This window comes from Bidens hawaiensis, unplaced genomic scaffold (genome assembly GCF_021521415.1).
Source record: "Bidens hawaiensis isolate Kalapana, Puna unplaced genomic scaffold, B.hawaiensis_p1.1 tig00004618_1, whole genome shotgun sequence".
NCBI classification, from domain to species: Eukaryota; Viridiplantae; Streptophyta; class Magnoliopsida; order Asterales; family Asteraceae; genus Bidens; species Bidens hawaiensis.
This window is the reverse complement of record NW_027491282.1, coordinates 1,519,165-1,530,256: the sequence shown is the minus strand read 5'-3', so window position 1 is coordinate 1,530,256 and position 11,092 is coordinate 1,519,165.

Below are 11,092 nucleotides of genomic sequence, written 5' to 3'. Positions count from 1 at the left end.
AAGGCCAAAGTCGTGGCTGATGCCTTAAGTCGTAAAGATCAAGAAAAGCCAAAAAGAGTCCGAGCGTTAAGGCTAGAACTTCAAATTGATCTCCTCGAACAAATTAAATCTGCTCAAACTCAAGCGATCAATGAAAACTAAATCTCCGACGTAAAACGCAACGACACCATTTACTCGTTAGTCAAAGGTAACGACGGCGTCCTTAGAATGGGAAACCAGATTTGGGTAACAATCGTTGGAGACTTACGTGAGAAAATCATGAATGAAGCTCATAAATCCAAGTACATGATGCACCCAGATAGTGACAAAATGTATCAAAATCTTAAACCAAACTACTGGTGGAATGGAATGAAAAGGGATATTGCTTCGCATGTGGAAAAATGTTTAACTTGTTTGAAAGTCAAGGATGAACACCAAAAGCCTTCGGGATTGCTCCAACAACCAGAACTTCCAGTGTGGAAACGGGAGTTAATAACCATGGACTTTATAACCAAACTCCCAAAGACGACTCGTCAACATAATGCTATATGGGTGATTGTGGACCGCTTAACAAAGTCCGTACACTTCATACCCATCAATGAGTCGTACTCAATGGACAAACAAGCGCGTATCTATGTGAACAACATCGTTGCTCTGCATGGAGTACCAATATTTATAATCTCTGATCGAGACAGCCGTTTCACATCTCATTTCTGGAATAGCTTCCAACAAGCCTTAGGCACAAAACTCAACCTTAGAACCGCCTATCATCCACAAACTTATGGGCAAAGCGAAAGGACTATTCAAACGTTGGAAGACATGCTCCGTGCTTGTGTGATCGATTTAGGTGGAAGTTGGGATGACCACTTACCCCTAATGGAATTCTCGTATAATAATAGCTATCACATAAGTATTCAAGCCGCATCATTCGAAGCGTTATATGGTCGAAAATGTAGAACACCCGTGTGTTGGTCTGAAACTGGAGACAACCAATTGTCTGGACCCGAAATAGTCCAAGAAACCACTGACAAAGTCCTTCAAATCCGAGAACGACTTAAGACGACACGTGACCGCCAAAAGTGTTACGCCGACGTCCGTCGTAAGCCGTTAGAATTCAATGTGGGTGACAAAGTCTTATTAAAAGTCTCGCCATGGAAAGGCATGATTCGCTTCGGTAAGAAAGGAAAGTTAAGTCCTCGATTCGTTGGACCCTTCGAAGTACTTGAACAAATTGGTAATGTTGCATACTGTTTGCAACTACCCGAGGAAATGCAAGGAATACACGACGTATTTCATGTTTCGAATCTGCGAAAATGTCTTGCCGATGAATCTCTTTCCATGTCGTTAAAAGATGTAGAAATTAATGTGAACTTAAAATTTCATTAAAAGACCAATACAAATAGAAGATTCGAAAACAAAGAAACTCAAAAGACGAACCTTGAAAATTGTAAAAGTAAAATGTGACTCACGAAGAGGGCCCGAGTATACATGGGAACTCGAAACGGAAATGAGAAAGAAATACCCTCACTTGTTCTTATAAAGCAATCCCGAGGACGAGATTTATTTCAAGGTGGGGAGAATGTAACATCACATAAATTTCGAGTTAAAAATGACAACTTTCAAAGTCAAGGGACTAATTCTACCAAATTTCAAACTCCAGGGACTAAAATGAAAATTCTGTTTTCTTGTCCCATCGCGTATCGCAAAGGGCTTGGTCAAAAGCTTCTGGAAGGGTCAACAGCGATACGTGATCGCTGTTGATACGCGATGACGTGGTCTGACAGGTTGTGACACGTGTGCCACGTGTCAGCCAGTGGCACGAGGTCACGCCACGTGGCACAACGTCTGCCATGTGGCGCCACGTGGCAAGCCTACATGGTGACTCGCCAACCCTATATCGTGATACGCGATAGGGTTATCTGGTGCCCATCGCGTATCGCGAAGGGACACCAGATTTTCCTATAAATAGGAGGCTTCGGGTTTATGCTTCTCACACCTCAAAACACACATATTTCTCTCTCTAAAACATCTCACTAACATACCTCGAAGTTCGTGTCGATTCCTCGATAAACGTACCCCCGATTCCTCGATAAATTGCTTGGATGGGTTGAGATTGGATTGGTTAAAGTTGATTTAATTGGGCTTGGTAGGCTTGATATTGAGCGGTTTGAGTTGGGTAGGATTGAATTTGGTTCATGTGTGTGAGTCTTGGGCATGCATTGCAAAAATGACTAGGGTCTCCACAATTGTAACAAGCTCTAATAGTTGAGGGTGCTTGAGTAAACGTTTGAGTGTAAGGTAAGGGTTGGATAAGAGGTGAGGTAAATGGTTGCATCAAAGGTTGGTTGCGTTCACGACATGTGGTAAAGAGGTGACCAAATCGATTGCAATGGGTGCATTGTCGACACTTGAGGTTAGGTGAATGGTGAAAGTTACATGTATCACATAATGGGTAGGGTCCTGTGTAGGGCTTTTTGGTGGGTTGGGCTTGCGATTGGGCCAATACATAGCTTTGAGAATTGGACTTTCTTTTATTGTTGCAGTAGTGGGGAGAGTTGTTGTTGTTGTGCTTGAAGGATTCGGGATTAGAAGACTCGAGTTTGGGAGATTCGGGCTTGGGTTCCTTGGTGGTCTCGGATGTAGGCTTATCATTGGGCTTCTTTGAATTTTTCTGCGTCAAGGTCCCGGCCTTAACGTGGTTTTCGGTGAGGGTACCGGCTAAGGTGATGGCATCATGGAGGGTTTGAGGGTCACGACTTAGGACGGAATCTTGGATTTGCATAGGCAGACCCGAGATGTACTTGTCGATTGAACGTTCAAGGGGGGTGACCATGTGAGGGATGAGAAGGCTCAGTTCATGGAAACGATCGTTGTAGATGGTGTCATTTCCACTATCATGTTTCAAATTCCAAAAATCCTCTTCCAACTTCCGAATCTCATGTTTCGGGCAAAACTTCTTGAGCATGAGTTTCTTGAGGTCATCCCATGGTAAGGCCATGGCAACCTCAGCGCCAAGCGTGTGCTTCTCACCGTTCCACCAATTGAGGGCATTCTTATTAAGCTTGCTCGAGGCGTAATTGGTTTTCTTGTCCTCGGGGCATTCACATTGGAGTAATATGCTCTCCATTTCTTCGAACCATTGGAGGATAATGGGCATAATTGGTTGGCCCTATTGAATTGTTTGAGGGGGTAAGCAATTGAGTTCGGTGTTGTGGATGATGTAGGGGCATTCACAGTTTGGAGTTGAGAGATGATTGTTGGTAGGGCTTCCACGATTCCCTTAGCGATTCGGGATGACATGCTACGGCCTGAGTTGCCGGTGCGACGGTTACGGTTAATAAGGCGGGAAGAAGACATGCTACAATGACGATACGTGAAAAAAATTTAATATGTTTTTGAAAAAAAAATTGTATAACTATGTGAAATTTCGAGTTTTGTGAAAATTCATGAGAATACAAAATAAAATTTTAGTAACCTTAACTTAAGATAATGATGAAATTGATAATTAAAGAAAATATTCATTCTTAATAAAATAAAATAAAAAATTTAGGGAAAAATCTCATCATTGATTTGAGAGTGTGATCGTCACATGACCACATTTGATACAATGAGGGTAGCAGATTCGGGTACGTTTGGTGTGATATGCTTTGGCCTAATAAGTTTCACACCCTTACCGAACACTCAAGGAAGGCAACCAGGTCTCGCGGTTGATTGAGATTTATGCGCATTGCACTTCCTTAGGCTCGCAAGCCTTGGTGTCAAGAGTTCGGTAAACAAGTGCGTCCCTCTTACAGTTACTACATATCAGTCCCACGAATCATCCTCAAGGAGAGGGGAGTAAAAAGGCGGGATTTCTTAAGGAATTTCCCATTTTTTTTAAACCGTCCAAAAGTTTGAAAACAATTTTGAGAATGAGACATAGCCTCGGATTAAGTGTGTGATTTTGTGTACAAGAATAATATTAAATTATTAAATAATATTTAAGCTACTGCAATCAATAATATAATTCAGGGTGCAAACAAGTAAAGGCATATCATGTATAAGGACCCTAAGCATGCTACTAGGCCGTTATATCTAACCACCTATCTTATAGCCTTCAGCTCTGATACCAATCTGTCACACCCCGACCAAAGGCGGAACATGCCGGGGCGTAACGTATTGATTGGACAGTAGCTCGAAAGACACTAATTAAAGTGACAATAATTATTCAATTCATTAATATCAAAACAAGTACACAAATTCAATTAATCAGAACAACAATTACATCATATTTATTGTTCGGATAAATATCCTAAGGTAAAACTAATTTCTTCGATCTTGAACATTGTAAATTACTTGTACCTGTAGCATGTATAAACATAAAGTTTGTCAACACGAATGTTGGTGAGAGTACATAAGTTTTAGTTGAGATATATATATAGATAAATCACAATTCATATGCAAATGATAAGTATTACAATTCTTATGAAAATGTAAACAACTAAATAGATGTGGACCCGTTCTTATTGATACGAAATCAAAGTACTTGGGTAAATGTATGATCATACTAGATAAGGATAGATGAGGATGAGATACCAACCACCAAACATAAAATAAACAATTAAGCACATAAAGCATTAACATAGAGCATGCAATAATCACACATGAACATATATTGAATTGTGTTTTAAATAGATGTGAGAATAAAACATAAGTAAACTTGAATATGGTATACATGCTACCCCCAAAATATAAAAGATGGAAAAAGGGGTATGTAAACTCACCTTAACGAGTGGATTAACGAATATGAGATGGCGATAAAAATTTAGGTAGAAATGGTCGAGCCCCTTGGGATACGTCAACGAGAGCTCCTAGTTGTTTAAAGATAGTATTAATTTATTATAATAAGGTATTAACAAAACTTATAAAGAATGAGATTTGATTGGGTCTTAAGTACAATTGTTATTTAAAATATCATTAGGTTAATTATTCAAATTTGTAAATAATATGAACTAAGGGGTAATTGGGTATAAACAATAAAATAATACGACATGACCTTACGGTTACAAATCGGTTTAAAAGAATTTCGGAGTGTTTTAGGGTTTAAACTATTACTATTAATATTATTATTATTTATATTTTAGATCTACTATAAAGTGATATAAAAGTTAGGAAAGTTAATACGTACATGAATCTTTAAAATGAAAACAATTTGCATTATTAAACGGGTTATTATTACATATATATAAAAGAAAAGCAACAAGTCTAGAGGTTTGGTATATTATATTTACGTTTATTAAAAATAAATTGATTAAAAGTCTTTAAAAAATTAAATAACAAAAACCAGGACCAGGGGGCTTGAACCCGCGCCTGGACCGGTTCCGGTGTGTTAACAGCCCACGCACCAGCCATTGGGCTCGTGTGTTAATTTGTTACTTGAGCCAGTATGTTTAAATATAACCAGAAGTTCATAAAACCCAATTCTTATTCATAAACCCTAGAAATCAAAACGTCCAATTCGTTCAAGGTTTGTTAAAATCGATTTAGGGTTAATGTTAATCGCTGGAAAACGAACTGAATGCATCTATCACTTACCTTGTATGATAACAGGTTGAGGGAGAACGGCTACTTAGGGTTACGGTTCTTAACTTGAATGCAAACTGATCTTAACAGCGGCGTAGGAGTTAATTGACTTAGGGGTTTAGGTCGCGAGGTAGAGAGGAATGTGTGAGCGAGTTTAATTGTAAAATGGTCGAGTTTATATAGTGATTAGGATTGATTTGGGCCGCGGTTCGTTTTATACGCGATTACGAATCAATTAGTGTGTTAAGGTTAACCAATTACCATGTATAGAACGTGTTTAAGCTGTCAATGATTTGATTCAATCAATTTGCCCGAAATTTGAGGAACAAGCAAAAAGGGGGGGGGGGGTCTTAGCCGTCGGTGGGAAGAGGAAGAAGAGAAGAGGGAAAATATTTTGTATGTTATTTGCACTTTGGTCCCCGTTCTATAGATTTGGGTTCAAAATGAATTAAGGTTGGTTGGGGGTTGTTTCTTGTACAATCTTAAAGTTACAATCAAATAAGTTAATAAATAAATAAAATACAAAACAAATGCGGGATTTATTGATAAAATACCCGAACCCGGGTCGGGTAATGGTTACCAAACCGAAAGGAAACGGAAAACCCGAAATGTTACAACATCGCACCACGCTTGGTCACGACCTCCAGCCACGATGGGCCGGACCTAAGTACGTTCGAGTGAGACTGACCATGTGTATATTTATGGTACCTAAGTACGTCGTGACGCTGCGGTGTTTTTCTGAGGTGACCTAGTGAGACTCAAGTTTATAATGATATTGTTTTAACTTGATTATTCCTAAGCCAAGATGGGTCGAGGCTTACGTGGTCTTGAGGGGTAATTAAGTAAAGAAAATATTTTTAGCGTCAGCATATTCACCAGCATTCGTTGCTGACGTATTTTCTTAACATTTTGCAGGTAATCAGGATTAGCGCTAGAGAAGACGAAGGGCTCAAGAATCCGATGGCTCGGATGTTTTGTTAAACTTAATTATAACTAATGGTGATTTTGTAAACTTATAAACAAGTAAACTTAAATGAGACTTTTGTCGCATCTTTTGTAATGTAAATATTTACAACTTAAATCCTTTTGTTTTATAAGACTTCCGCTTAAACCCGTAACTCTGGTTTAATTATAATTATGGTACCAACTATTGATCACACTCCTAGGCCTAAGATGGGGGTGTGACATTGTTTTACCAATATAACGGGTTCTGGGTCTCTAACAGGTTCACCTATCAGCTCTTACACGGTCAAAACATCACCCGTTCGTCCCTAATTGCACCCAACAACCCGTTTATTGAAAGTTTGGGTTTTTCTTACATGATAAGGTCGGATTCGCCTTAGTGTCGAATCTTATGAAAAATCGACCTCAAACGCTTAACTTTTTATCTAAAAAGTACGGAAATCAGCTGCAAACCAACCTCTCTACTGCTAATATCTGAATCTGAGTTGGAAGGAGAGGGTTTACGTGTGTTTTTTAGTGTAGGGAGGCAAGATGGTGGTAATGAGGCTTTTAGGGTTTATATAAGGGTGTTTAAATACCCCAAGCTCATGAACCTAAGACAAATCACCATCACTTAATTCATCTTTCATTTTCTACGCCCAAACTCAACTTATTATTCTACATAACTAAATAATAACACCCATTAAATAAACAAAATTCTTTTATATATTATTTTAAAAGTAGGATGTTGTACCTACCTGAACCTCCTTAATCATTCGGGCTTTAGTAGTCTCCTCAATCATAACATATAGACCCTCCATAACCAGAATAAACATGAACGGGGATATTGGGTCACCTCCTATGCATATCGTGAACCGGCTACCATACTTAAATGGTCTAGACGTCTAGTCACCAAAGTTTATCTAAACTACAATAGACAATTAATTGGTTAATAAAATTCAAAGTCACTAGTCTTAGTTTAATCATGAACTAATTAATTTCAAAAAAGAAATTCAAAGTAACCAACCTTAAAAATTAAAAATTCAGTTAAGTGAAAACATAAAAAGGCTACCCATGAGACCGTCTCAAGGAAATAAAAAAGATAATTTGAAAAAACCATCAAAGATTTAATTAAAAGTCAGGGTAAAGTTAAAATAAAAAAGAGACAAAAATAAGATGTGAGAAAGATTTATGATCACACAAAAAATCTTTGAAAAAAATTCGAAAAAACTAATAAAAAAATGACAAAACTTAAAATATAAATAAAAGAACGAAAATTAAAAAACTAAAATGTGTCCCCCGTCATTCCCGTTCAAAAAAACGAGGAAAAGACACAATACCGAGATCAAAGACACATTGACGAAAATGAATAAAATACACAATTATAACTAAAAAAAGACACTATAGATCGCAAAATATAACTCATTGCCGAATAAAATATAACACAATATTGAGTAATATAACACAATACAAGGAAAAAAACATAATGTAATGGAAAAAATACACAATAAATGGCGAAAATAAACATAAAACACAATGATAAACAAAAAGACACAATGATCTTTTTCACTCAACATTGTGTCTTTTTTTAAAGAGAAAGACGGTGGAAACATTTATTTGTTTTTACTTTATTCGTTCTTTTAATTAAATTTTGAGTTATGATTTTTTTTATTTTTTTAGGGGTTTATTTTTGCTAAAAATCCTTCTTAATCTTCTCATTTTTGTTCCTTTTTAGAATAAGTAGACCCATATAAGGTTAAAGCATCTTTTTTGTTAGCCTTTCTTATTAAGAAAAACTCCTAAAATAGTCAACTTTAATCAATTTTTTTAGAAACAGCCTAAGTTTTTTAAATCCTCGAAATAACCTTTTATTGTCGGGTCATACTGAAATAAGAATTGGCCCGACCAATTAGTATAGCCTATCAGATGTTGACACACATTCAAATTTTTCGGTGGATCCGACGTTTTATCAAGCTATCCGACGGATTTCGTGTTTTAGGTTACAGAATAATAAACAATCAGATCTGAAGGTTCAGTTCCTGCTTTCGTCGACTGTTTAATTTGTCTGTCGAAACCTATATTTTCAATTTGGGGGTTTTCGTTTTTGAGTTATATTATAAATTGAAATTGAACATTATGGTTGTCTCTTCAAAAAACTAAGTGATTTGCACTATTGTTGTAACACCCGACCATGTGCATAATATGTCAGGGCGGAATATGTTGGGAAATACATACATATTACTCACAAGCTCTGACACTATTAATGTGATAAGTATAATTACTTCATTTCATTAAATCGCAAGTACACAATTTGACATTAAATCAAATAACAATACAATAATTTTAAATTTCATTATGATATGGTTCTAATAACCTAATGGTCTAACTATCTAGCCTTCAATCCGCAAATTAAACTTCAGCCTGCAATACGTTTAAAATAATATATTTTATAACAATAATGTTTGTGAGAATTCATAAAGTTTTGCATATGTATGGAATATGAAAAGTAGAAAATTCATAAGTCAAGAAGTAACATCTAAATCATAAAGTAAAATAAAATAAATACATGATATTCATGTTCGCTTGACGTAAGGCAAATCTATTAGAGAACCTCCGTTCGCCAACCTACTAGGAGTATTAGATGAGAACCACCAAGCATTCCAAAATAAGTTGAAGAATTATGCGGCACATGTACGTCCCGTCGGACCCTCCCACTATGAGTATGTGTATGTGTATAAGTCACTTCCATAAACAAAATAGTAAACAACTAGCACGTAATCAGATAATCTACAAGCATTATGATATGAAACAAATACATACGAGACACATATGTGAACTTTGATTTACATGAAATATGAAATAACAATAAAAATGTGTAATGTACTACACCCTAAAATGTTAAAAGATGAAAAAAGGGGTTATGAAAAACTTACTTGTTAACTTAAGCGAGTGAAACAAGCTAAGTGTTTAAGCGAGTTGAACCGGACAAGTTCGGTTCAGAAAACGGTCCTAGATAATATTCTAGATTCAAAATAATTGACATGAAATAAAATATCAAAGACGACGATAAGTTTTATTCAAAGTTTGAATTTTTAGAGTTTATAACGAAAATTATATTTTTTCCTCTATAATTGGTTTAGTAATGTTTTTGACGTAAAAATAGCCAAGTTGGTAAAATTTATTAAGAATTTGGGTTGCGGTATTTGTTAATCAATTTTTATTAGTTCGGTCATTCAAGAAAGTTAAACGGGCCTAAAAAGTAAGAAAACGGTTTAAGCGAATGGTTCGCTTTTAGTCGGACCCGAACCCGGTTTTTATGTCGGGTTCATTTCCGTCATGGTAAAAATATTATTCTTTAGATAGAACTTTAGTAGTTTATATGTTTTAAAAGTTATATATGAGGAAAAATAACCAAACTTTTGTCTAAAATAAACGTAAGCGAGTTGAGTTCGTTTTCGGTCGGAAGAATGTCGTTGAAAAAAATTTCAAATGTAGCATAACGTCCTAAACAACTAAACTAACAGAAAAATCAACATACTAACCTGAGGAGTGAACACAAGATATAAAGAACAAACTTGAACTTAAATGGTTTGACTTTTCTTGGTCAAACTTGGGCTTTGCACAAATTAGATAGCTAGAACACAGTTGGGAGTGAAATGAGTTGCGGTGAAAGATTTGAAGAAGTGGAGGCTAATATATATACGCCAAGAGTCGTTAAAAACAAGGTCAATACGAATGAAATTGATGGCTAGTCAAGTGGCTAGTCATAAGGCTAGTCTTATGAAGAAAATCATGGAATTGACTCAATTGAATGAGTCAAATGATGAATTGATGATAGAGACATGTCTTGGTTCATGAAATATCTTCAAAAAGAAAGAAAGTTTGATTTTTGAGAAGCTTAAATCCATGGACTTTAATAAAATTTGAGAATAAAATACATGAAAAAGAGTGTGTGATCGGGTCCGAAACATCGTAAACATCAAAAATCAAAATCATAACTATAAAATATAAACATGAGTTATAAATGACATGAAATTCAATACTTTCAATAATAAACGTGGATCGAATTATATCAAAATTTTGAAACGGGTCGGGTTTTCGGAATTGAAAATTAACGAATTTTACACTTGCTTTGCTTGATTTTGTGGATAAATAAGAAAGATAGGGATGGAGATTGTTTATGAAGGTTAAGGGGTTGAGAGGTTGAAGATGATGAATTCCGTCTGACCCACTAAAATTCTGTCGGATCCGACAGTTCTTTATAAAATTCCGTCGGATCCATTAATACGTTGACACGTGAGGCAGTTCTAAAAGTCCACATATTCCGTCGGACGATGTTGAAATTCCATCGAATTCTACAGAAGAAATAAGCTATTTTAGAGATTTTTTGAAAACCAATGCTATTTCTGAAAAAAATTGTCAAGCTAGGCTATTTTAGGAATGTTTCCTTCTTATTATCGTACCGTCTTTTATTGTTAGTAGGCGTAGCCATTGCAGTTTCTTAATCTCTCTCATAAATGCATGGCTGTTGGAGTTTTCTCAATATCTACACGCTTTTTGTAAGACGCCCCTGTTCATCTTTATTGTTAGTAGGCATTTTTCAATCTCT